Raw genomic sequence first — 27083 nt, forward strand, 5'->3', positions numbered from 1 at the left:
TTTACCGATGGTGATGATGGAATACTGACTTTTCAAACCCTATTTATTTCATTACATTCAGTTAAAGTACGCACCTTAACTTGATACTTTGCGCTACGGTATAGTTACCGCTAAAATACAAGACCAAACGGACAACCGTTGCAAGTATCTTACAAGCCCAAATCAGACCAATGTGTAAAAGACTGACGACTTTAGGTTATCGTTCGTTACTTGGGGAACATGCAAATGGTACCTAAGCCGAAAATCACCAATTGAGCATAAATTAAGTAATATTTAAAGGAGATGCTTCAAAACGAATGCACTTGTGCGTTTCAGATGAGATTTGTAGAATTTCAGCTTTTGAAGCCTATACAAATAATGTGAACAGGGACCCGTGCCCGTTATGAACTCAGGGCATTTTCGTTATTAAATTCGATACAGGAAAACTACAGTAGGCTACACTGCCTACTACTGAATACTACACTGCACTAAAGAATTGCAATTCAGAAGGTTACATTGCACTACAGAATGCCGCATTGAAATTATGAATCCAAGTAGTACCGGTAATCCAGTTCCAGAGCAAAATTGTTTTATTGTTTTCATTTATAATAGCGAAGGTGGAGCGGTTCGAACATGTTTTACTCTTGTCCCTGGACTACAGAATGTACAGTTGGAATACTGCATGTTGCCATGGAAACCGAGATGGCATTAAAAAGAAAAGTAGTTTTTAAAGTTGAACCTTAACTAATTGTATTAGTACATTTTAATATCAAACGTCTGATTTGTAAATGATTATCAAAATGTATGTACACTAGAAGAGCATTCAAACAAGTCAATAGAAAATGTGTTTTTTTACAAAAGCAAAATTGTGACATTAAAAATATATCTATGTTCTTTTAGTATTCTAAACTTAATCCTATGCCAAAAATACAACAAGCCTAATCACATGTCTTTCATAGTGCTAACGGGAAGCTACGGTTCTCAAGCTCATACATAACCAAAGCTGGGGTTATCTTAAGGGCATGCAAGCGTCAATAATTTGAAAAGTAACGATATGTGAATATTCTTGTAAGGAATACATTTGACAAGCTTCAAACATTTTAATTGCCTTTCAAACGAAAGTAACTTCCATTATCATAACTATATAGATGATAATCACCTGTTAATTCAATTACATTTATGTCTAAATGTGATATACAAGGGATATACTTTGATGGTTATCTGCGCTGATAATTATCTTGCTCATCAATTTGTAAGTGAGTCTGGCTGAATGCATGATAGCTTTGTGAAATGTCATCGGAGAAAATTAAATGTCCCCAGCTATCACATATTTTGCTACAGTTTATCAAATGCTCGTAGTTATTTCTCAAGATGATATCGGTTGTTTAATTAAAATTTTAATAGGTTGTTCACACTTGACTACTGGAGTGTGCGGAAGCGTTCAAGTGTTGTAAGGCTTCTACGCGCATACCTCAGCAGGTGGGCTGGCCTGACGACAGTGCAGTAGCTGAGATCCACTGAATGTATCAACTGTATTCAGCTCCTACGATCATATTAACAAGGGTGTTGTTTTTCTTTTCATTCGACGTTTAGCTTATGTACGTGTACGTTTTGAGGATGTATATATATTTAAATAAAATATAATGTTTTTAATTGACCTTTAAGCTCATTTCTTTGACTAAATATTTAAAAAAAAAACTACTCCTTTTAGCATTACAATATTTTCCACGATCTATTGTGCAATAGAACTAAACATGTTTAAAATTGTTAAGTTTTACATGAATTAATAATTTTAAACTCTTTTGTTGATGATTTTCATTAGGCGTAAAAGTCGTTTGTTTTCACTATACATAACGACCCTATTGTTTGTTTCCGACCATTGACTTTGTTTGGTATTTCATGTTGAGTTTTCGATCAATTTTGCTACATTTCGATCATTTTCGCAAAAATGACTTACATAAAAGTATAGGGAAAGATATCCAAAATTTCAGCAGTTGTGAAGCCGCAAGTGAAATTAATTGTTGTATATTATCACAAATGAAATTATTGGATCCTATGGACCTCTGAAATCAGCAAATTTCCTTTTAATTCCATGCTTTCGTAAGACTGAATAAAAATCTATGCGAAATTAGTTTGGAGGTAATACCATTTCAAGGATTTTGCCATCATTTATATGAAATAATAATTTTTAAAATCCCAAAACCTTCTCAACAATCCAAAATGATAAAACCTCATCATTTCACTAAAGCTAAATTGCAATGATCATGTTACACATATTCTCCAGTCATTCCCCCACCAAGCACGAAATAAAAGAAATGTCAACCTATTACTTTGAACATGTAATATTTATTTTCTCGTTAGACATGAGCTTTTTCAACGGCAACTTTGTTTGAAACCCTCGAAGACTAACACTCTCGGCGAGACATGCACATCTAATAGAAACATCGTTTAGCATTCATATACAAGGAACAAACAGTTAACATTTAGCTGTAATATACACAGTCTATATTGTGGGCATCATTATGTTATTATTTATACGATCGCGCACACTTAAATGATGTCCGTAGTAGACATGAGCCGCGATCTGAGAAAACGGGGCTTAATGCATCATTCAGTCCACACAGGCAAATAGGGGACGACACTTTCCGTTTAAATTGTATTTTTAAAGGATGTTCGTAGCGAAAATCCAGTTTAAGCGGAAAGTATCGTTCCTGATAAGAGTGCTCGGGCTAATCTGTGACGACACTTTATGCACGTCATGCGGCACGTGCATAAAGCCCGTTTTCCGAGAGTGAGGCTCATGCGTTGTGCAAAGAAGCCACATCTCTATTGAAGCCATATGCACAGTTGGAATCTCTCCCTTTAATATCGTTTACACAATAGTCCGGGCTGTCTTGTATCTTCTTTGCGTTGCGATATTATTATACCCGTTGCAAATTCAGCAGTCGTTCAGAACGGGAACCGACAGCGTGGAAAGAACTTGAATGGACCGTATTAGTACTTGCGGTGATCTTGCTGGAGACGACGCATAATGGACGGGACAAGCGTGACACAGACTAAGCATGACACGAGCAGCGAAAGTGCGGCCTCCAGTCCATACGTCAGCAAATACTCAACACTACGATTCCTCAAACTGTACGTATCCATTTGTCAATGCGGTCCCTTATACACCTCCCTCCATCCGGCTTGTACTGCTTTCATATTCTCAGGGACCTATACAAACGTATAGGTCCTTGATATTCTTTATCCGTCAGGGTTGAACTAGTTGCAATAATTCAACTATCAGCTTTATAACCCAATGGGTTGCCAGAGCCGCCATAGCAAAAATTATCAAAGGCTCTGGGAGTCCGTCAATATGGACTAGGGTTGAACATGCTACAAATCTCACCTAAATACCAAATAGTGCAAAGAATCCATACCAATAGCTGGATACTTTTAAGGCCTGTTGTCCTTTTCACAGATTTTGGCATTTTTTAACTTATTCATTAAATGCTTTATATCGATAAATGTAAACATTGGATCGTAAAAGCTCCAGTAAAAAATCAAGAATCAAATTAAAAAAAGGAAAAGAACATTACCCTAACCCGAACCAGTGACCCCTGGAGTCCTGCCAGAGTCCTGAAGTAAAAACGCTCTAGCCTACTGAGCTATTCCGCCGAGTACATATACTTAAAGTATTTTATACCTTATATAAGCAATCTTGTAGTTTCACAAAATTTAACGACAAAAACAGAACTCTCCAAATTATTCAATCGTTTCGCGTTGCAACGCTTTATAATTTTTAGGTTTTAAAATCGTCAAAAGATGCATATAATGGCTATATAAGACCATGGTAAATGTTCAGTATTACTGTTTCCTCACAAATATCATAACTAAAACGAAAATTTGCGAATCTGAAACAACTTTTTTCAATTTTGTCAATTTACCAAAGCGTGAAAAGATCCCTTTAACAGTAAGTGGCTAATTACCAAGGTGTAATACAGAGCAATATATGCAAAACGACTTTTAACATCAAAAGTGATTGAAGCTGCAGTCATCGCAATGGAATGGTCAAGGCAAAGACTTGTGCGTTTAAATGTGTTTAAAAGCACCCAAACCTTACATTAAATCCAGCAATTACCAAAGGAAAAGGTGTAAAATTTACAACAAATTGATTTGCTCAATAGAAACGATCTCTTAAATATTGGAACAGTCAATGTAAATAGTGCATGTATATACACATGTATGATTGTTGGAGCCATGGTCCAAGGAAGTTCTTACCTTGTCCTGTCACAACGTAGAGTGCATGGCGTTTTTAGGTGGAAAGGAAACCGTAAGATATTGTAACATAAATGTATGTTGTTACGTTCATCTATGAATTATACTGCATTACAATCAATGTTGTATATTCATTTACAAATATCCCATAGGGCTACACATGCTGATTTTATGTTGAATAAATACAAACTTTTCTTGTCATGTGTTGGTTGAGAAAAGAATAATTTGTATACCAGTACACAATGATCTATAGATGCTATATACAAAGAATATTGTTTATATTATAATATAACCATAATTATATTGTGATTATAAGTGTATACTAGGTCATAAACACCTTTTTGTATGATGGTGTTTGCTGTTGACATGCTGTTCATATGATTAAAAAGCATTATATTAAAATTAATTTAAATGTATGTTTACATTGTATAGATTGTATACATTTTTGAGACAAATATCACTATTTACTTACAGTCTTGCTATATTTGATTAAAACTTTTTAAGTTAAAATGTGAAGAAACAGTGCCTCACACAAAAAAGGTTTAGTGGTTGATACAGGAAGTTGCTGTTAGGCACGTGCAAGTGTCAGAAGACAGGCGTTGGGTGCTTATTATAAATTCAATGCGTGTTTGAATTGGATCAGATATTATCAGATCTTGATTTATGGTTCTGTTGAAAAAACTGCACACATGTCCAGGGGAAGAAAGGACCATATCAAAGGCACAATAGTCAGTTAAAATGAAGGAGACAGAATAGTGTAAGGCGTAAATAAGTGTGCCACCCAACTATTGGCAACTAACGCTCCATTGTCTTTGTCGGCACAGGTACTACTTAAATGAACTTTGGGTATTCTTAAGTATACTTAAATGTACTCTGGGTACAGAAAATATACTAAAATGTACCCGGGAATTCTAATGCAAAATTGGTCATTGTCGGCTATTTTAAAAATTAATTTTGTTCATATTTTGTAAAATGGCCTCTATATTAACAAAATATACTTAAAAGTATGAGCGGTAATAAAACTATAAAAGTCTAAATTGGCTGGATATGTTTTCCATACCTTGGATACATTTTAATATACTTAAGAGTACCCAAGGTACATTTTATAAGTACCCCAGCAGACAATTACCAATCAAGCGCAACTACTGGTCTGTTTTTCTCTTTTTTACTTTACTATGTCTTTATAATTCAGTAGAAAAAAAGTTCAATTGTTATACATAACAGGTTTGTTCCATTAAATGTCTGTTTCATCATTTTGCAAGCATAAACCTGTAACACTACCCTCATTTTGCTTTTGTGATGGACCATTTAATTCAATTAAAGGTTAACTAGATTGCTATCTAATATGGTATGACACCTTGGTGAATGAAAAATAGATTTATTTGCCCCTAATGGCTACAAATGTTGTTATAAATTAATGATACACAGCTTGCAAAGGTTTCAACTTCGAGTTTGAATAGCACCATTTAAATGTAAATGAAAAAGAGAGAAAGACAAAATATACATAATTTACCCATCTGTATTCCATGACAAACCTTGTGGTTGGTGACGTGTATTAATTTGCTGTTGAAAATGACAAAGTGTATTTTGTAGGTAACAAATGCATTCATGAAACATCATGTATATAATCAACTGTTGTAATTTTAAATATCATAACATTCTCTTATTAAGTTGCATATGCTAATGTAGGTGGAAAATGAGCTCATACATCTTTATTTTAACACTTTTCATATAGTAATATATAAAGCAATTTAAACTTAGTAAAAAATTTCTGATCAAATATGTTTTTGTGTTCACTAACTGCAGATTAATAATTCACAATGAGGAATAGTATAAAAATTCAGTGAATCAATACTGTACTTCTTAATGTTACATTGTTGTCAATATTGAATATATTTTTTTCAAATGAATATATAATTATTGTTTACCATTCAAACATATGTTAAAGAAATATTTTTTGCACTAACGCCATGTGTTCACTTTAACATTTGATCCACATCTGCTATTACTTGTATATATATACATAGGCCACGCCAACCCAAAACTGCCTTTTACTATAATTTTTTCATTTCTACACCGATTCACTTCAAATTGATACTGAACCTCTCTTATGACAATGCCGTCGATCTCAACTATGTATGGCCCCATTACCAACCCTAGGGCATCCCTCCCATAATAGGCCACACCAACCCAAAATTGTCTTTTACTATAATTTCTTCATTTCTACACCGATTCACATCTGATTGATACTGAACTTTTCTTATGACAATACTGTCAATCTCAACTATGCATGGACCCATTACCAACCATGGGGCGCCCCTGGGTCAAACATGCGGCGTGGGTATATGCGTCAGCCTCTGCCGCGCCATTTCTAGTTTTAGCTGTGTTACAAACCTCATAATATTTGTGTTGTTGGTTTTTAAATGCTCATTTTGGCTCTGATTGTTATGACAGATCATGGGGTTATTCCTTGGTGAGAATCATCATATCAACAATAATAAAGACCCATTCAAAACCAATTTTAGTTTTGACTTTATACAAAAGTATTGATCCTTATTTTAGGAAGTTAAATTTGCAAAGTTTAATATTCTTGGGGATGTATCTGGGTGCAGGATCACGTGACTTAAAGGGGTTCACAAATGGATTTTAATGGATGTAAACACACCGGTAAGAGATGCTTTTTTTCAAATAAATTTTTTAAATAGTTTTTCGTAAGAATTTCAATTAGTGCATAAAAGACAGTTTGTATGCGGCTTATGACAATTTGAAAAACATCAGAATTACTTTATTTAATAAGCTTGTGTTCTTGGCCAAATATTTGATGTTTACAGCCATTCATATACATGGTGATGCTGCAGGCAACATGTAATTTTGGCACTGATTGACATATTATATAATGAATTCTTAAATCTTAAGATACCGGCAAAAACTGCAAAAAAACATATTTCAATAACTTGAGATATGTACAAATATTAAGTTCTCAATGGTATGTTTTCATTCTGGCCAGCCTGAGGGTTTTAACCCTGTTGATCAATCCTGCACCATCGTATTGTTGGTGTGAATTAAATTTTTGTAGACGAGGATAGCTTTACTGGGGTTTGTTGAACTGGTCATCTGTTAGAGACTCGCTCTGGGAAAACTGGTCGTAATGCATGTGCATACAGGCTAACCAGGGAAGACACATCCCAGTTTTATGGATTTTTGCATTTAAAAGAAGTCTTTTTAACAAAAATGGCATTAAGGTGGAAAGTGTCATCCCTGATAAGCCAGTGAAGACTGCATAGGCTAATCAGGGACGACACTTTACGCACATGCATTAAGCCCAATTTAGCCAGAAGGAAGCTCTGGTAGTTTACAGTATAAGGTCATTCAGTATTGATGGTCAGCAAGCAGTTCCCCTTAAGGCATATGGATATGAACAGTAAATGACTCGGTAAATGAATGTTCTGGTGTCACTTTGACACGCAACCTATTAACTCTAACAGCCTCATTAAGACAGCCTTGTTTACATAGCCTCCTTATGGCACAGGTTGTGCATACCATAATTATTACTTATGTAAACTAGTATCAGTTATAATGATGTGAGGATATTTGATGTTTATCTTCCAAACAGGCCTGAGGTTGCATCGCCTGTAATTAAATCCTTATTAAATATTGTTGGTCAGGCTCTGACGGTACAGCTGAATTTATACCAGTCTTATTAGTCCAGATCACATTACATGTATCTGTATTTAGTACTTGTATTCCCTGGTCTAGGGAATGATATGAAATGCCATTTTGTTAACACACTGATTTATTGTATTTTTATTATTGGAGGTGAGTTGTGAAACGAATATTATAATGATATACAGTTTTGAAAAGCGACTCCAGCGCTGTTAATTAATAAATATTAATGCTGGAAAGCATATCCATGATTGTGCCTTTACGTTTTTTAAATTCATTTATTTGTTTTTACTTTTTTTGTCCCCGAAGGTGGGCATAAAGTGATCGCACCGTTCGTCTGTCTGTCCGTGCATCCGTCTTTCTGTCCGCCTGTCTGTCTGTCTGTCCGTCACACTTTTTTTTTAAATGCTCATAACTTCTATGTCGCTTCAGATATAACCTTCATATTTGGTATGCATGTGCATCCATTTGAGACGGCTCTTGTTTACTTGATGTGTTAAACTGATAAGATAATTACAAGGCATAGAGCTCCATATGTGTTGCCAGTCTTATATTGCTGTTTAATTTTGTCAATTGAAAAATGGCGGGTAACTTGTGTAATTAATTTTATGATTACAGGGGTTGAATGGTGTACTGTAAAGAGGATGGATTTCTGCATTAATTGGGTCGCTTATACTACAATGGCCTGTAAAAAAATACGTCACAATAGTGTAATGTGTTTTAGGTATACAAAAACATTGCATGAGACCTCACAGTGTCAATTTGGAAATCTTAGGGAGTCTTAAAGCAGCTGTCAGAAAATGGGTGAATTTAAATAAAATTTCATGTATGAAAATCTATTCCACTGATAGTGGCTTTAAGATACTGTTGAAACTTTTCTGACTTATAAAATATAAAATTTCTCATCAAAACATGAATTTAAAAAAATAAAATAATGATACTGCTGCCTGTGTTTAAATGTGATGCCCGTAGTTGCTGATCTACCAATAGCCTGTGTTCAATCCATAGCCAAAGTCTTAATTAACAAGGTCCATTTACATCTGCACTTTGTTGGCTTGATTCGCTGCAAGTAATTTAGCGACTCACTAGTGCAGGCTACCAGCACTCATCCACACTGACAGATATGCAATTATTCCACTCATGAACAAGTTAATTGTCAGATCTTTACCTTTTACTTCTCATTTTCTTAAGAGATTTTGAACATGCTGATTAATATCGCTAAGATTGCTACAAAAGGACATTTTCTGCCTCAGGTTTTTCCACTGACTCTGGTCTCCAAGTTTCAATTATCCCTTGTTGTACCAGTGAGGGGCCAATTAAGGGAACACAATGGTTTTGTGTAGGATGGGGGCTGGGATTCCCCCACCACCGATCTCACTGAACGTTGTTCTGGAAAACCTGGGCTTAATGCATACGTGTAAAGGGCCGTTTAAGATTAGCATGTTCAGTCCACAATCAACTTTTCTCGCTTTTAAAGAGATTTTTGTTTAAAGGAATTCTCTTTGAAATGTTGGGCTGTGAACAAGCCTCCAAATGTTACATCACAATTATTTACTGGACACCACAAGCAAACACAGCAATATAGCCCTTACAATGACCTGATGTATACCAAAGACTTTGTAGACCAAGGAATCCTTTTGATGACAAAACGGAACTAATTTTCCAGTCTGGAATTGGATTAGTTTCAATCTGTTGCAGAAACCAATTAACAATGTTGATATAGTGTTGTATCAGATAAACACAGGCTGGCTAAAACAATATTTGCTATTTGTCTGGTTTAATTGGTTGTCTACACTTTAAGACCACTGTAAACATAATCATTGTCAAAATAGCCCTTAAAACTTGACAACTTGCAAAGCTTTGGTTTGTAGGAGGTGGTCAACATTGTGGTTTAATAGAACCTGCAACTGGTGATATTGGTGTTTCAAAAAGTATTCAATTTGAATTGCATAAGTACATATAATAATTTTCATTTTATCGCAATCTTATCACATAGGAAGGGATGTAATTTTATAACAGATGTAATATTAAAAGTAATTGATACTTAAATTGCTAACTGGATCATGTAACCTTCACTTAATTACATTTGTTATGTTTTTCATCGCTCCATTTTTAGCTCATCTATTCTTTGAGAAAAAAATTATGAGCTATTGTCATCACCTTGGCGTCTGCGTCGGCGTCCGGTTAAGTTTTGCGTTTAGGTCCACTTTTATCATAAAGTATCAATGCTATTGCATTCAAACTTGGTACACTTACTTACTATCATGAGGGGACTGGGCAGGCAAAGTTAGATAACTCTGGCTTGCATTTTGACAGAATTATGTGCCCTTTTTATACTTAGAAAATTGAAAATTTTGGTTAAGTTTTGTGTTTAGGTCCATTTTATTCCTTAAGTATCAAAGCAATTGCTTTCATACTTGCAACACTTACTAACTATCATAAGGGGACTGTGCAGGCAAAGTAATGTAACTCTGACTGGCATTTTGACAGAATTATGTGCCCTTCTTATACTTAGAAAATTGAAAATTTGGTTAAGTTTTGTGTTTAGGTCCACTTTTTTCCTAAAGTGTCAAAGCTATTGCTTTCATACTTGCAACACTTACTAACTATCGTAAGGGGACTGTGCAGGCAAAGTTATGTAACTCTCACCGGCATTTTGACGGACTTATGGGCCCTTTATACTTGAAAATTTGGTTAAGTTTTGTGTTTTGGTCCACTTTACCCCTAAAGTATCTTAGATATTGCTTTCATACTTGGAACACTCGCAAACTATCATAAGGGGACAGTAAAAGACAAGTTGCATAACTCTGGTTGTCATTTTTACGGAATTATGGCCCTTTTTTGACTTAGTAACTTTGAATATATGGTTACATTTTGTGTTTAGATCCACTTTACTTCTAAAGTATCAAGGCTATTGCTTTTAAACTTCACATACTTTCATGCTATATGAGGGTACTGTACCTGGCAAGTTGAATTTTACCTTGACCTTTGAATGACCTTGACTCTCATGGTCAAATTATTAAATTTTGCTAAAATTGCCATAACTTCTTTATTTATGACTAGATTCGACAAAACAACTCTTACCTGACATACCACAATAGACTCCACCCAAACCATCCCTACCCGCCCCCCCCCCCCCCCCCCTCCCCGCAAGTCCCCTCCCCCCACGAATCCCCCCCCTCAATCCCCCCCATTATTATTTTTTTAAATGAAAGATCATCTAATAAATGACCACCACACCCTCACACTATACCCCCCCCCACCCCAAAAAAATAATTTTTATGCCCCAGTTAGGGTGGCATATAGCAGTTGAACTGTCCGTCAGTCTGTCCGTCCATCCAAAAAACTTTAACATTAGCCATAACTTTTTCACTTTTGAAGATAGCAACTTGATATTTAGCATGCATGTGTATCTCATTAAGCTGCACATTTTGAGTGGTGAAAGGTCAAGGTCAACGTCATCCTAAAAGGTCAAATGTCAAATTTATGGTGTCTGTCCGTCCGAAAACTTTAACATTGGCCATAACTTTTTCAATATTGAAGAGAGCAACTTGATATTTGGCATGCATATGTATCTCATAGAGCTGAACATTTTGAGTGGTGAAAGGTGAAGGTGAAGGTCATCCTTCAAGGTCAAATGTCAAATATATGGCGTCTGTCTGTATGAAAACTCTTAACATTGGCCATAACTTTTTTAATATTGAAGATAGCAACTTGATATTTGGCATGCATGTGTATCTCATGAAGCTGCACATTTTGAGTGGTGGAAGTTCAAGGTCAAGGTCATCCTTCAAGGTCAAGGTCATCCTTCAAGGTCAAAAAAAATAATAAATCAAAGCGGCGTTCTCATGAAGCTGCACATTTTGAGTGGTGGAAGTTCAAGGTCAAGGTCATCTTCAAGGTCAAGGTCATCCTTCAAGGTTAAAGGTCTTCTTTTTTTTTCAAAGCGGCGTTATCATAAAGCTGCACATTTTGAGTGGTGGAAGTTCAAGGTTAAGGTCATCCTTCAAGGTAAAAAAAATAATATAAAAATTCAATGCGGCGTTATCATGAAGCTGCACATTTTGAGTGGTGGAAGTTCAAGGTTAAGGTCATCCTTCAAGGTCAAGGTCATCCTTCAAGGTCAAAGGTAAAAAAAAAAATAAACAATTTCAAAGCGGTGTTCTCATGAAGCTACACTTTTTGAGTGGTGGAAGTTCAAGGTCAATGTCATTCTTCAAGGTCAAGGTCATCCTTCAAGGTCAAAGGTCAAAAATTATTCAAAGCAGCATTATCATGAAGCTGCACATTTTGAGTGGTGGAAGTTCAAGGTCAAGGTCATCATTCAAGGTCGAGGGTCGAGGTCATCCTTCAAGGTCAAAGGTCAAAAAAATATATTTCAAAGCGGCGTTCTCCTAAAGCTGCACGTTTTGAGTAGTGGAAGTTCAAGGTCAAGGTCATCCTTCAAGGTCAAAGGTAAATTAAAACAAAATTTTTTTTTCAAAGTGGCGCAATAGGGGGCATTGTGTTTCTGACAAACACATCTCTTGTTTTTTTTCAAACATGGTTAAAAACACACAAATATTTATTTTTATTATTTTATTTTTGAAATACCATCCAACCATCCCACCCAAGAATCCCCCCCCCCCCCCCGCCAAAAAAAAAAATAAATTATTTTTTTTCATTTTTTTTTCATTTTTGGAAGATAATGTAATAAATGACCACACACCCACACTATACACTCCTCTCCACTACACCCCTCCATCCTTTGTGATTGAAATTGAGATAGGTCCCTACACCTTTAAAAAGAAAAATAGATGAGCGATCTGCACCCGCAAGGCGGTGCTCTTGTTAAAATATGACTTAAAGTGTTTTAAAATCAGTTTTTTTTCTCACTTAATGGGGAAAGACCTTTCCATTTTATAGGGGAAAAATTGGTGTAAATGCCTGATTTCGGAGGAAATTAGATCTATATGCCTTTTTATAATGGCCAGTTTTGAGAAAATATTTACAACTATAAACATACTCACTCAAGTGTTATTGTTATGTTTTTTATTTATTTAACTGAGTTTGAACTAAAATAAAGTTACAAATTTTACCTTCAATATCTTCCATTTCACTAACAATTGCTTTTACTGTAATCTGTATTCAGTTACAAACATAATTAAGGAGAAAATGCATATGAATCTGACTATATTCAGTGAAAAAAAGCAAAGACTGATTGATATATGGATCTGTGAATAGCATACTATGCTATTGACAGATCCATAAATCAATCAATCTTTGCTTTTTTCATATTCAGATGATTATCTCATAAAATGTTTATATACATTTAAAAATTTGTCCTTACAAATAGACTTTCTTAACTGGACTCCAATTGTTTTTATGTCATAATTTCACTGTGTAAATTTATGATGAATATTTGTTGCTTGTCCATCAAACTTCCCTGGGATTTAAGGACGCACAAAGTTCATTCATTCTTACTTGTTATACATGATGTTCATATTTTATGCCATTAACCCTTTACCACTTTAGGTACATCATTTTGACACATTTTTAGTTCCTTAGAAAGTTAAATTTAATCAAATACCTTGCTGACTAGATTCAAGTTTTAAAGGCTTCATTTCCAACCTGTAGTTACTGATGAGCAGCAAACAGCATAAAACCTGAACAGACTGTGAGTTACTCGCATGCTGTTCTGGTTTTATGCTATTTCCACATAGCTATTTTCACTTTGCTTCTAAGTGGGAAACCGTTAACATGCTTAATTGTTAATATGTTTAGTTAATTCCAGAAGAATTCATCAATAACTTTTCTAGTTTCCAGTTTATATGTGGAAGAAAAATTATACACAAGGAAAATCTCTGATTTGGGAAACAACTGTATTTCATTAGGGGAAAAACTTTCCAGGGGAAAAGGGCTAATAATTATGCAAAGGGTTCCAAATAGGGAAAAAACAGAAGAAATAAAATTAAAATATATTTGGTTGTGCTTAAACCAGAAGATTAGAAAACATAACTCAAATATATATTTTTGTTATGATGGCCACATCAGTGTTGTTGTTTTTTTGTTCAAATTATGTTCCCAATCAAAAAAGTATATATTTTTTCCCAAATGTGACCTTAACATTCCCAGTTTTCCAATAATAAGAGCAAAGATATTTTTTATTTAACAATCCTCAACGTTTAGTTCATTTCCGATCTAGTTGAAATTTAGACTTGGTGAATGTAATATTGAAATCACTTTTATTCTCATTTTTGATGTACCAGTATTTGTTAGCAAAAAAAACAACACTGCTTTCCCAAAGTCAGTCAAAACAAAGCGATTTGCCCAATCCAAAGGGACCCTCGTCCTTTCCAAAAATGGTTAAAAAAACCCACTGTACATTAAACAGTTTTCAACACACCATGCAGTGTTCTGTTGTATTTTTCAAACTCTTCATACTATTCTCTTTATTTAATGAATATCTTTAAGTAGAACAAGAAAGTCTTTTTATTAAATTACTATGTAAACATGTGAATTTCCTTTGCGAAAATGCAAACATTTCTTCAGCAAATTTTAATCAATTAGGGTTGTGTTCAGATGTAAACATTTGATATAACTGCTAAAAGGCAATCATATTTAGCATAATGACTGCTTGTCACAGACAGGAGGTTAAAATAACATTCATGTTCCGCCTTTTCAGGCTTGCATGTTTACTGACGAGATTCATAAATGGTTGCTGAGTCCATAATTTGACTGTAATTGGTGGCTATTGAATCAGCGGATGACTTTCTGGCTCAGGTAAATGATATAAAATCTTATCTGCAATGAGGCCCAGATAAAGCCTGTCGACTGTGGGTCTGTGGTCCACGCCCCCTAGAGGAGCCAGACACATGACAGCACTTCCTCTTATAATGGCTGTTTGTAGGTTATTGTCTGTTTAACATCAGTAAGGAAGCAGTAAAGCAACACAGTTGAGCAGTGCTCTGGGAAAATGGGGCTTAATGCCGGTGTGTAAAGTGTCGTTCCTGATTTACCTGTGCAGACAGTGGTACTTTTTCTTTGAAAGGAAGTCTTTTTTAAGCGTACATTCACTTAAGGTAGAAAGCGTCAACCCTGATTAGGGGATCGCAAAGGCTTATCTGGTATGACACTTTGCACATATGAATTAAGGGCCATTTTCCCTGCGCATGACTCGGTAAAGAAAGTTTTACAGCTCCATTGTAGAAATAAATGCAGGTAGCTTATGTTTCTGCAATAAAAATTATTCAGCAGTTGAAAACGATACATTCAGAATACAAATTAATTTGTCTTCTTCCTCTTTCAAACCCATCTTGGGCGATTCATCACTCACTTTTCTCACACCATGCATGCCTTAGGGCCATTTTCCATTTTGGCACAGTTTTGTTACTGAAATTCAGGGACAACTTTAGTCTTTTGTGTAATTCAATGCAAATGATTCACATTAAATTACAGTTAACAATTGTAGTAATGAAAGGGTTACAAGTTTCTCAAACACTGAAAGGTTGGCTAAGAGTTTTTAATGGTTACCAAAGAGCAGATGTATCTTTTAAGAAATGTAACATGATCAGATTAGTTTTTAAGCATTTTTGATCAGTAAAAAGCACCTATATACAAAACATGTGCTGTGTTATTTATAAGTAAAAATAACTTTTCTTTTTGGACTTCGGTAGTGCATGCAAAAACCATGTACAAAATCTCACCCAAATGTTATTTTACTGTGAATGATACATTACCATTATTAAAACTGATTTAACTTTACACAAGTAATGCATGGCTTTTTTCCTTTTTAAAGAATGGCCGTTATTTACAATTTTGAGAAGTTTGGCACGCAAATTTTAAAAAATTTAGAAAATTGTGACTCAATTTTCACAATTTAATAAAAGTTTGCAACACATTTTTTACACTATTTTTAAAAAGCTCTTGACTCATTTTTTCACAATTTTGAAAAGTCTGCGACTCATTTGTTCATACTGTGGGGCCAAAGACAGGAAAAAAAACCTGTAATGCTTTGTCACTGGTGAAATTACAACTAAATTGGTTGTTGTTGCGTTGGTACCTTCAGTATGTTTATATGCCTTGCTATCAATTAACATTTGAACATAACACAATACAAAAGTATGATTTCAAAAAGATATTTTATAGCTACCAGGGTTTTTTTTCCTTCTTTGTGACCCGCCGATCATCGGCCCTTTCCCCTCCGATTTTTTGTTCCCCTCAGCTGGTAAATTTTCCCCTAGATTTCATTTTCCCCTCCAAAAAAAAAAAAAAAAATTTTATTTTTTTTTTATTTTTTTTTAAACCTTTAAATATATAAGTTAACCTGATCCAGTGTAGAAAAAAGAAAAAAATATTGCATAATTAAATTTTCTGTTTCCTTGAATTTGTTTTAAAAACAGTAAAATATGCTTAATTGATTATTTAAGACTTTCCTTATTTTCCCCAAAAGGCGTTTCGTGTGATTTTTTCCCCCAAAATCTGGTGTTTCGCGCGATTTTTTTCCCCTCAAAAAAGGCCAGGCCCTTTCCCCAAAATCAGATAAAAAACCCTGGCTACTGCATTAGAATTTAACTAAGTTTGCCCTTAATTAATTCTACATTTCTGATTTGTAAAGAAAATTTGTATCTGTCCTACTTGCAGTGTTCCAGTTTTGATGTCATAATAGTTCTTAGTGAAAGCAGCTTACATATCCATCTGTCAATTGATCACTGGCTTACAACCGGCTCTGCAACCCGATCTTTATGCCCAGGTATGGGTTGCCTTGAAACCATGACCTGGTCAAGGGCTCTACTCATGTAGAATTAGCAGCCAAGTGCAAATAATTTGTTCAACATCCTTCCCTGGGTTTTTATAAGCACTAACAATGACTGATAATGTCACACAACTAATCTGCAGTCTGACTTCCACTGGAATGAAGGTACTTCCTCTGTTTGCTTCAGACTTTCTAGGGTGTCCATTGATAACAGCTGCATTGTTCACATGGACCAAATGTCAAGCTATTATCCTTGATTAGAGATTAGGTATTCCTGCTGTGCAGTGACAATGAACCAAAGAGCAATCACATCAACTACATCATATAAAATTGAATGAGCCGCGTTCTGGAAAACTGTTCTTTATGCATGTGCTGAAAGCGTCATCCCAGTGTAGCAAGTCCTAGACTTGATTCTCATTTAGAAAAGATTTCATTTAAACTAAAAATTCCATAAAACAGTAAGTGTCCTCCCTGATTAGCCTGTGCACACTGCACAGGCTAATCTGGGACAATAGTTTATGCACATGAATCAAGCTCAGTTTTCCCACAGCTTGGCTTGAATGCAGTCTGTCAATGCTGCCAACATCCAGCAGGGAACATGATGGGCTGTGATCAAATGTCTTGAACAACAACCTTGGTACTTGTACTTGGTGTGAATCTGCACAATGTGTCGAAGGCAACCTCTGTTGTCTATCATTAGATTATTTTCTTACAATGAATAACATTTTATATTTAACACATACCCAACTGCTTGGTTTCAATATAACAATTTTGGTTTCCATGGTAAAACTTGTACAACCTAATATTTGGTGTCTTTGAGATAGTGTGCAAAAGCCACGTAAGCATGAGTCACACTTTGTTAAGATCAAGGTTAAATTATTGAGCCTCTTTTGTGTCAGCTCCATATCTTATAAACACTTTGAAGAAACACTTTAAAGATTTTTTTATGAAACTTGGCTAGAATGTAACAATCTTTGCATACTATGCATGAAGCATAGCCTAGTCATGCAAACTCAAGGTCAATTTAACACAGCTAGTCATGTGAATAAAGGTCAAGGTTACACAGCTAGTCATGTGAATAAAGGTCAAGGTTACACAGCTAGTCATGTGAATAAAGGTCAAGGTTACACAGCTTGTCATGTGAATAAAGGTCAAGGTTACACAGCTAGTCATGTGAATAAAGGTCAAGGTTACACAGCTAGTCATGTGAATAAAGGTCAAGGTTACACAGCTAGTCATGTGAATAAAGGTCAAGGTTACACAGCTAGTCATGTGAATAAAGGTCAAGGTTACACAGCTAGTCATGTGAATAAAGGTCAAGGTTACACAGCTTGTCATGTGAATAAAGGTCAAGGTTACACAGCTAGTTATGTGAATAAATGTCAAGGTTACACAGCTAGTCATGTGAATATAGGTCAAGGTTACATAAGCTAGTCATGCCAAAGTCAAGGTTACACTTAAAGATTGGGTGTGTGAGCCTTTATATTACTGATTGTATTTATCATGTGCCCTTTATTATGATGATTTATCAAACTTATGTTCTTCGCTTTGAAGAAATATGCAAAAGGCAATGTAGACCACAGGTGGTTAGAGTGTGGCTATGATATTAATTAGTTAAAACATCATTTTGAATGTTAAATTATCATATAATAACGAAAAATAAACTTTTCTGAAAAATAAAATTCACTATCAAATATATATATAACAAGGTATCCATCTCGAAATCATCCGAAAACGGGGTACATCGTACATCGCCATTACTTCATCAATTTTGCAGCGATTTTCATGAACCCGGTCTTATTCAACGCAGAAATGAATTTCCTTTCTGGAAATGTTTATATCTTGTAATATTTCTACACATGCTGGGTTAAATTTTAAGAAATAACGCGATACACAATTCGCTTGACCCTGTTAACAACCATCAGACCGTATTTATGAATGAAATCTCCAGTTGTAAAGACACACCTTCGCATTGGACCAATGAAATCACTCGTGTGTTTAAAATGTCAGTTAGTTGAAATGTATGTAAACAAAGGTTTCAAAATGCTCTGGACAGTTAGTATTGATAATGCAACAGCAAGCACGGTAAGAATGTTTGTTCATACGTTTTGTTGAATTATGGTATCAAGGTCCGTGAACTTTGCAGGGAAAATGCCCTTTACTCCATGAAGATTTCAGTCATAAATATGGTCTGATCGATGTTAACTGGGTCACGCGAGTTGTGTATCGTGTTATTTCTTAAAAGTTGACCCAGTTTTTGTAAAAATATTGCAAGACATATACATTTCCAGAAAGGAAATTCATTTCTGCGTTGAATAAGACCAAGATCGTGAAAATCACTGCAAAATTGATGAAGTATTATGGCTGTTCAAAACGATGCACCCCGTTTTCGGGTGATTTCGAGTTGGATACCTTGTTATATATATATTTGATAGTGATTTTTTTTTTTTTTTTATAATATGATAATTTGTCATTCAAAATGATGTTTTCATTAATTAATATTATAACCACACGCTAACCACCTGTGATGTAGACAACCCAATATACAAATACGTTTAAAATCTAATAATGATAAAATCACTGAACCACCAAATTGCGGAACAAACCTGAATACTTGATGTTTCAGATTAGCCTTTTATGCGCATAATTAAAAACATGTTTATTAACCTGTTGATGTATACAATCCAATCGCCATGATTATCACTGTGTTCATACATCTGTTTTGTGTTGATGATTAATCAACAAATTGTATATGGATTTCTATCATTGTTTGATGTTTTTACGCTGTGGGATTCAGGTGAATGCAGTTACCATGGAGACACACTAACATCTCATGTCACCACAAGCTGCTCTGCCTCATTTGCATTTCGCTACATAGTTTCCTCTAATAATTCACAGGGTTAGAACTCCTTATGAGAAAAACATCATCTTTGATATGGTAAATGTATAAAGAAAGTGTAAGACTGTGTAAATTTCTTCAATGAACCAAAAAACAATAATGTTTTATGCATAATCGTATCAAGTGGCAGAAAACATGGGATTTCACGCCTTCTGTATTAGGGCAGACTATTAAATGTCAATGAAGGGCAGACATAAGATCACAGGGTTATTACTTCAAGCCAGCCAGTTCACAGGTGTGGTCCCAGAGATGCCTTCAAAGTAATATTTTGCTGGCTTAGCTGTAAAACAAACACTCGGTAGTTCTTGAGCTCTCAGCCAAACTATATATGGATTAACATAATTTAAATGGTTTTAGTGATGTGAAATCTCTACAATATACTGTAATCATCTAGATTGCTTGGTATGAAATTTATATTATTTTCCAAAAAATAGTTTCATGGACACACATTCGCTGATTTCTTAAATTTTGGAAAAATATGAGGAATTTGCTTCTGTCTTTGTCTGACATGTTTATGTTAAATTTGTGGATAAATGAACTCACAAGATCAACAAAAATTATTGATGTCCAACAAATAATAATGATTTTGCAGTAGTTAATGTACTTTTTCTATGCACTAACAGAGAAATGATGGAAAGTACTAATTACCTACAAAAAAAACAAAAGCAACATAGATATTAATTAAATAGACTGTCCTGAGTGAAATACATTTATCTATACCATCTGTTATGTTGTTGATAATAAAATTACCATAAACATAAATGAGGTTAGGTTTAACAAATTAGTCACTTAAAAAAAGAGTAGAGATAGTACTGGCTGACATGACAAAAGTTAAATTCACCAATGGCCAGTGGTGTCATGGCAGTTGTGACAAATTAGAAATTCTCGACTACTGTCAGAAAACATTGCTTGCATGGCTGATGGCAATCCAAACGTAACACAAACCATCCTGTGAAATATTGCATCAATATATCTTTATGATTTCTCATGAAATATTTCAAAATAAAAGTTTTTTAAATGATACACTTAATGGGGGCAAAGCAACACTAGATTAATTACTAAATTAATTATTAGAAGTTAGAACTGCTATACAAGGGTTGAATGGTATTATACTCCTCATACATTATAATAAAAATAAATACATAAACACACTGAAGTATTGCAGTTATTTAGACTTGTGTGATAAGTATCGCTCGATTGGTCATTGTCGACTCGGGTACTACTAACATGTACCCCAGGTACTCTTAAGTATACGTACTTACATGTACCCTGGGCACGGTTAATATACTTAATCATACCCGGTCGATATTAGACTTTACCCGAGTTGTATTCCCACCCAAAATCAGATGTCATAAAACGCGCTACCGATTATCTTAAACGAACTTCTCTTGTAAAAAAACTGCATCAACATGTTTATTGAGTATGAGTTTCAATAATATAGAGACCATTTTACAGAAAATTGACATAAATGTGAAAATAATTAATTTAAAAAGATAGCCGACAAGGACAGATTTAGCATTAATTTTCCAGGGTATGTTTTAGTATATTTGCCGTACCTGGGGTACATGTAAGTATACTTAATAGTACCCGGGGTACATGTAAGTAGTACCCGAGCCGACAATGACCATTATTGAGCTTTAAGTATCACTCTCAAAGTACTGACTGCTTTCGTCGCACACTTTGATCTGAAATTGATTAAAGTCCAAGTCTGTAAATATTTTCATCATGAAATTTATGTTTTCATGTTTCTAACTGCTAACTCCTATCAGGAAATACCAACTCAACAGGACTGTTTGTTTTCTCATAGACTGGATGTGAGAGCCCCACTATTCTATTGTTGCCACCAGTATTGTTAAACACTGTATTGTTGAACCTAATCCTCCAAAGCTAGGTAAATATTGTCTTTGTACGGGCTCTAAAAGGTTATTTTAGCAGTCAAACTGCATTATTTAACAGAAATAATTGAATAAATATTATAACCAAATGTTTATAAGATAAATCAATATTTATTTAAGAAAAATAACACCAGCATATAAGTACTTGGAAGGGAACATTAACAAGTCTTGATTTCTGTATACTTTAAATAGTGTTAGTTACAAGATAAAACATTGAACAAAAATTGTATGATGTTACCTTTGTAAATACTAAAATAAACCAAGAAAGATACTTTAATTGAGTGGAAGCAAAAAACTAATGTTTATGTTTGAGATGCACTCACATAAATACAACTGGCTATTGCTTTGTGAAATCGACAGTAAGCATAGAAAAATAATAAAACTTTAATAAAATAACTATGGAAAGGTATTCAGTTAAATCTTTTATAAATTATATTTAAAATAAGCTCAATTTCCTATTTGGTAACATTAATATTGGTGTTGACATTTATTATACCCACGTTTTTCTGAGAAAAAAGTGGGGATTATGTGGTTATCTCCGCCGTCCTTCCTGGCCACTATCCCCTCCTACACTATTAGCACTAGAACCTTGTAACTTACACACATGGTAGCTATGAGCATATGTGCAACGCTGGCGGCAACTGAATTTTGATCTGACCCCTTGGTCAAAAGTTATGGAGGTTGGGGTGGAGCCGGGTAAGAGATTTTCCTGCGACTGCGATTCGAAAAAGGCTCATAACTACTGTGTCCCTTCAGATATTGCTTTCATATTTGGTATGCATGTGTATCTAGACAACGCCTTTCCATGCGCATACAATTTTTTACCCCTGTGACCTTGAACTTGAGGTCAGCGTTCAGGTTTCAAAATCTGCGACCGCGATTTGAAAAAGACTCATAACTACTGTGTCCCTTCAGATATTGCTTTCATATTCGGTATGCATGTCTATCTAGACAATACCTTTCCATGTGCATACAATATTTGACCCCTGTGACCTTGACCTTGAACTTGAGGTCAGCATTCAGGTTTCTAAATCTGCGACCGCGATTCGAAAAAGGCTCATAACTACTGTTTCCCTTCAGATATTGCTTTCATATTTGGTATGCATGTGTATTTGGACAACATCTTTTCATGCGCATAAAATTGTTGACCACTGTGACCTTGACCTTGAACTTGGGGTCCGTGTTCAGGTTTCTAAATCTGCGACAGTGATTCAAGAAAAGCTCATAATGTCTGTGTCCCTTCAGATATTGCTTTCATATTTGGTACACATGTGTATCTAGACAAGACCTTTCCATGCGCATAAAAGTTTTGACCCCTGTGACATTACCCTTGAACTTAGGGTCAGCGTTTAGATTTTAAAATCTATTTTGTCGTTATCTCCGCCGTCTGTCCGTCCTGGCCACTTATAATCTCCTCCTACACTATAAGCACTAGAATCTTGAAACTTATACACATGGTAGCTATGAGTACATGTGCTACAGTGCTCTATTGGGAATTTTAATCTGACCCCAGGGTCAAAAGTTATTGGGGTTGGGGTGGAGCTGGGTCAGAGATTTTCACTCATATTTTTATTTTACATTAACGTTTTCATTTCTACACTGATTAACTTCAAATTGATACTGAACATCTCTTATGACAATACGGTCAATCTCAACTATGCATGGCCCCATTACCAACCCTGGGGAGCCCCTGAGTCAAACACGTGGCGTGGGGATACACGTCGACCCCTGTCGCAACATTTCTAGTTTTTATATGTGTGTGTGTCAGGATAGTGTTGTTATGTTTGTTTGTCAAAATTTTAGTCTTTTGGGTTAAAAATAATTCATTTTATATTCAATTGTGTGTGTCTCAATTCTTAGAAAATAAAATAAAAGATTTGCTGTTCACAGGAAGGGGAATATCAGATGAAAGTTTACAAAATTAGATTTTTTTTAATAGTTGGTTTAAATGGCATCTTATTCAGAAGAGCTTATAGAGGAAGCAGTGATGAAACTAAATATGTAAAACCCCATTAACACTCAAAATCAACAAATATTTCATCAAATCTTTTGTAAAATAAAGTTTGTTCATAAACATAGCAACTGCCAAAATTTCATTGCTAGAGCTGGTATAATAACTTAGATTGAACGAGATACAAAATGCTGGTTTTATTTTGTGTTTGACAGAATATCCCATGTGAATTTCCCGCGACAATATCTGACCATTTACAAAAGAACGCCAAATTGGCGTTGGGCAGCGTTGGAAACATGTTGTTCTCATGAGCTGCTGGAAGTCAAACTCGCGTTTGCATGTTTGGATATCGACGTTTCATTGTTTAAATAACTTAGCTTGACTTCCTCCCATAGTCCAAGCTATTCTTACCCAAATGTAAGCTTCGGCATCCGAGTATTATGCTCTTGTAATGTTAAGGTGCAAAATCTCTTTTTCTCTGTCAGTTTTTATGCCCTCCTTTGAAGAAGAGGGGGTAAATTGTTTTGCTGGAATCCATTGTCTGTCTGTCGGTCTGTCGGTAGACCAGTTTGTTTCTGATCAATAACTTATATGATACAATTTACTCTTATGGTCAGTTTTGTTGCAAAAATATCCTGTGTCAAGACTCCGTTTTGGGGGCAATAAGTCTGCAACCGAGGAACTCTTGTATATTTGAAATTTAACCCATGTGTTAGAACAACTGCATGCAAGATGAAACTTTAATAGCGGAACATTTGCATACAACAAATGCATCTCTATGTGACTACTACATATATTCACTTGAAACTTAATACATGCCTTGGGATCATTATGTGAGGTCACTGACCAAGGTCCATAACTTTGATATGCGATTGAGCACAATAATGCCCATTTTTAAACCTCAAAAATCGGGTTAGTGTTTGTGTGCATCAACTCATTATTTCTATATCTAACAGAGATATTAACATTTAATATCTATGCATGTCTTAGTGGTAATTATATAGGGTTACTGACCAAAGACCACAACTCTGATCCAAAAATAATGCCCCTTTTGTACTTACAAAATAAAGTTTTAGGCTTGTGTTTGCTTATTAATAACTTTAGTTTGCATTGACCAACTTTGATGAATGTTTGGATGTAACAAACCCACATGGAGAAACTGCATTTGGAGCAAGTTGGGTAAAGATAACTGTTGCTAAAAATATATTAAGAGTTTCCTAAAAATAGCTTCAATTAAGATGAATTAAAGAAAATGTAGGTGGCTAATACCGGTACATACTGACCTAGTGCACCTAGTGCCGGTTGGGTTAAGGTCACTGTAACTAAAATTACAAAAACAAATTTATTTCAATGACTTTAGTTTAAATGAAGGTATTTTGTTTTAATTTTATGAAAAGATAGTGTAGATGAGGACCTAGCGTGGTATTGCATTTCTTGAGAATGTCAGGTCAAGGTCACTGTTACTAAAATAGACAAGCATTTTGACGTAAGTATTTGATACTTCTTTGAGGTATTGTCCTAATATTTGTCTTCATAGTCATTATTCAAGTGACAGAAAGCACATACAAATGACATAAGAAAGGTGGAAGAATTGTCCATCACACTGTCTTTGGACAGCTCTTGTTCATATTCATTTATTGAATCCTGTCAGAAACAACATTAAAGCAGACGAGCCTCACTCTCTGCAAACCAGGCTTAATGCATGTGCATAAAGAGTTGTCCAAGATTAGTCTGTGCGGTCTGCACTCTTTCCACTTTAATGGAATTTTTCATTTAGAGGAAGTCTCCGGTAAATGAAAATCCAGTTAAGGCAGAACCTGTGCATACTGCACTAGCTAAAGTTGGACTACACTTTATGCACATGCATTAAGCCCTGTTTTCCCAGAGCGCAGCTCAAATTATTGCTGGATTCTTTTTCATTTGTACAAGGTACTACTGTGTCCCACTGACACCAGTAGAATATCTTCATCTCCTTAAACCCAGTTTAATCAGAGGTCAGATAGCCTTATCTTCAAAGGACAGCTCGATTGCAATTGTTTTAAAATCTTATTGTGGCAACTTTATTAAGAAAAAAAGAAATATTCATGAATATGGAAATAGCTATGTATACAGAAAAATTAAGTTTTCGTATCAGTGAGTGACTGGTAGTTGACAAACCATTTTAAAGGGAATTATTTACAGTTTGGTTAAATGATGATTTTAAAAATAATTGTCATAGATGCAAAAGAGAATCTATTCATTTTTTTAAAATTAAGCGAAAAAACATGCCTGACCAAGAAAAGCGTTAAAAATATTGGTTCATTAACCTTTTCCCTCATAAGTGAAAGTGAAAATGGCTATTGCAACCAGCATAAAAACAGAACAGCCTGCGAGTAACTCGAAGTCTGTTTGGGTTTTATGCTGTTTGCTGCTCATCAGTAACTAAGGGTTGGAAATGAAGCCTTTAAAACTTGAAACTAGCAAGAAAGGTCTTTAACTAAATTCAACTTTCTATGGGACTACAAATTCATCAAAAAACGGTAAAGGGTTTATTGATAATCATAACTCTAAATAGATAAAATAAAAAAGCGTTTGACTTTGTGACGCTTTTTCTCCATAATTTGGAAAATATGTGAAGCAGTTATAAATTGGTTACAATTCACTTTTGAATAATAAATTGCTCTAGCTTTTATCTTTAGAGGGCACAGGTTCGAAACATGGGGAGGCAATATTTATATAAAAAAAAAGTAAATGCTGTTGTAATTAGTTAAGACCATTCAAAACATTTTATATGTGTGGTAAACATATTAAATTAAATTGTTCAAAAGTACAAAAATCTATGAACATTGAAGATGACAACCAGGCATGATCACATTTTAAAAACCGGCACAATCACAGTGTAATCTTATCCACCCAGTTTAAGGGAAGGAAACAAATTGGTGAAAAAGAAACAGTTTCAAGTCATGTCACACACTTGACTGATAAAATCAGAAGTTCACAAGTGGCAATTCTTTGTAAAAGGAAGTTTTGGATGCCGTTTCAAAGGCACGCAACTGTTTGCTATCTGATTGCTGGATGAATATGCTCATCTTCTTCATATCTCTCTCATCTTCCTGATATCTCTCTTGTTTCAGTTTCAGACAGGACCGCATGCCTAAGGATCCACTAACAGAAAAGCCGATGTTTATCACAGGGCATGCTTTTTTACTGTCTCTTTCCACCACCAAAATGCAAACATTCTTACCCACTTCTGAACTTTTGAAAAACAATTGGACGTTTTTCACTTTTATGAAATTTTTCGTTTAAAAGAAAGTCTTTTCTAAACGAAAATTGTGTGCAAGCACAGAAAGTGTCAACCCTGATTAGCATGTGCAGATTGCGCTAGCTTACTTTACACACATGCATGAAGCCCAGTTTTCCCAGAACAGGGCTCATATGTGTTGACATTTCAACATGGGTCTTTTCATGTTTTGGTAAATTGACAAAATAAAAAAAAATTGTTTCAGATTCGCAAATCTTCGTTGTAGTTATAATATTTGTGAGGAAACAGTAATACTGAACATTTACCATGCTCTAAAATATTCATTATGTGCAACTTTTGATGATTTAAAAACCTGAAAATTATAAATGTTGCAATGCGAAACGATTGAATAATTTGGAGAGTTCTGTTGTCGTTATATTTTGTGATACTACGTCAGGATTGCTTATATAAAGTATAAAATACAT

At 34.9% G+C, this 27083-nt stretch overlaps 1 protein-coding gene across 1 annotated transcript in view; it reads left to right on the forward strand.

Annotated features, from left to right (window-relative positions):
• Nucleotides 1-2940: 2940 nt before the first annotated feature.
• LOC127841778 (protocadherin beta-18-like) overlaps nt 2941-27083 on the forward strand; it is a 44796-nt gene continuing 20653 nt past the window's right edge. The window contains exon 1 of the mRNA XM_052370850.1: nt 2941-3114. The gene's annotated coding sequence lies outside the window, so the exon portion shown is untranslated. The remainder of the gene's footprint in view (nt 3115-27083) is intronic.

The sequence above is a fragment of the Dreissena polymorpha genome, chromosome 8, assembly GCF_020536995.1.
Source record: "Dreissena polymorpha isolate Duluth1 chromosome 8, UMN_Dpol_1.0, whole genome shotgun sequence".
In the NCBI taxonomy this organism is placed as follows: Eukaryota; Metazoa; Mollusca; class Bivalvia; order Myida; family Dreissenidae; genus Dreissena; species Dreissena polymorpha.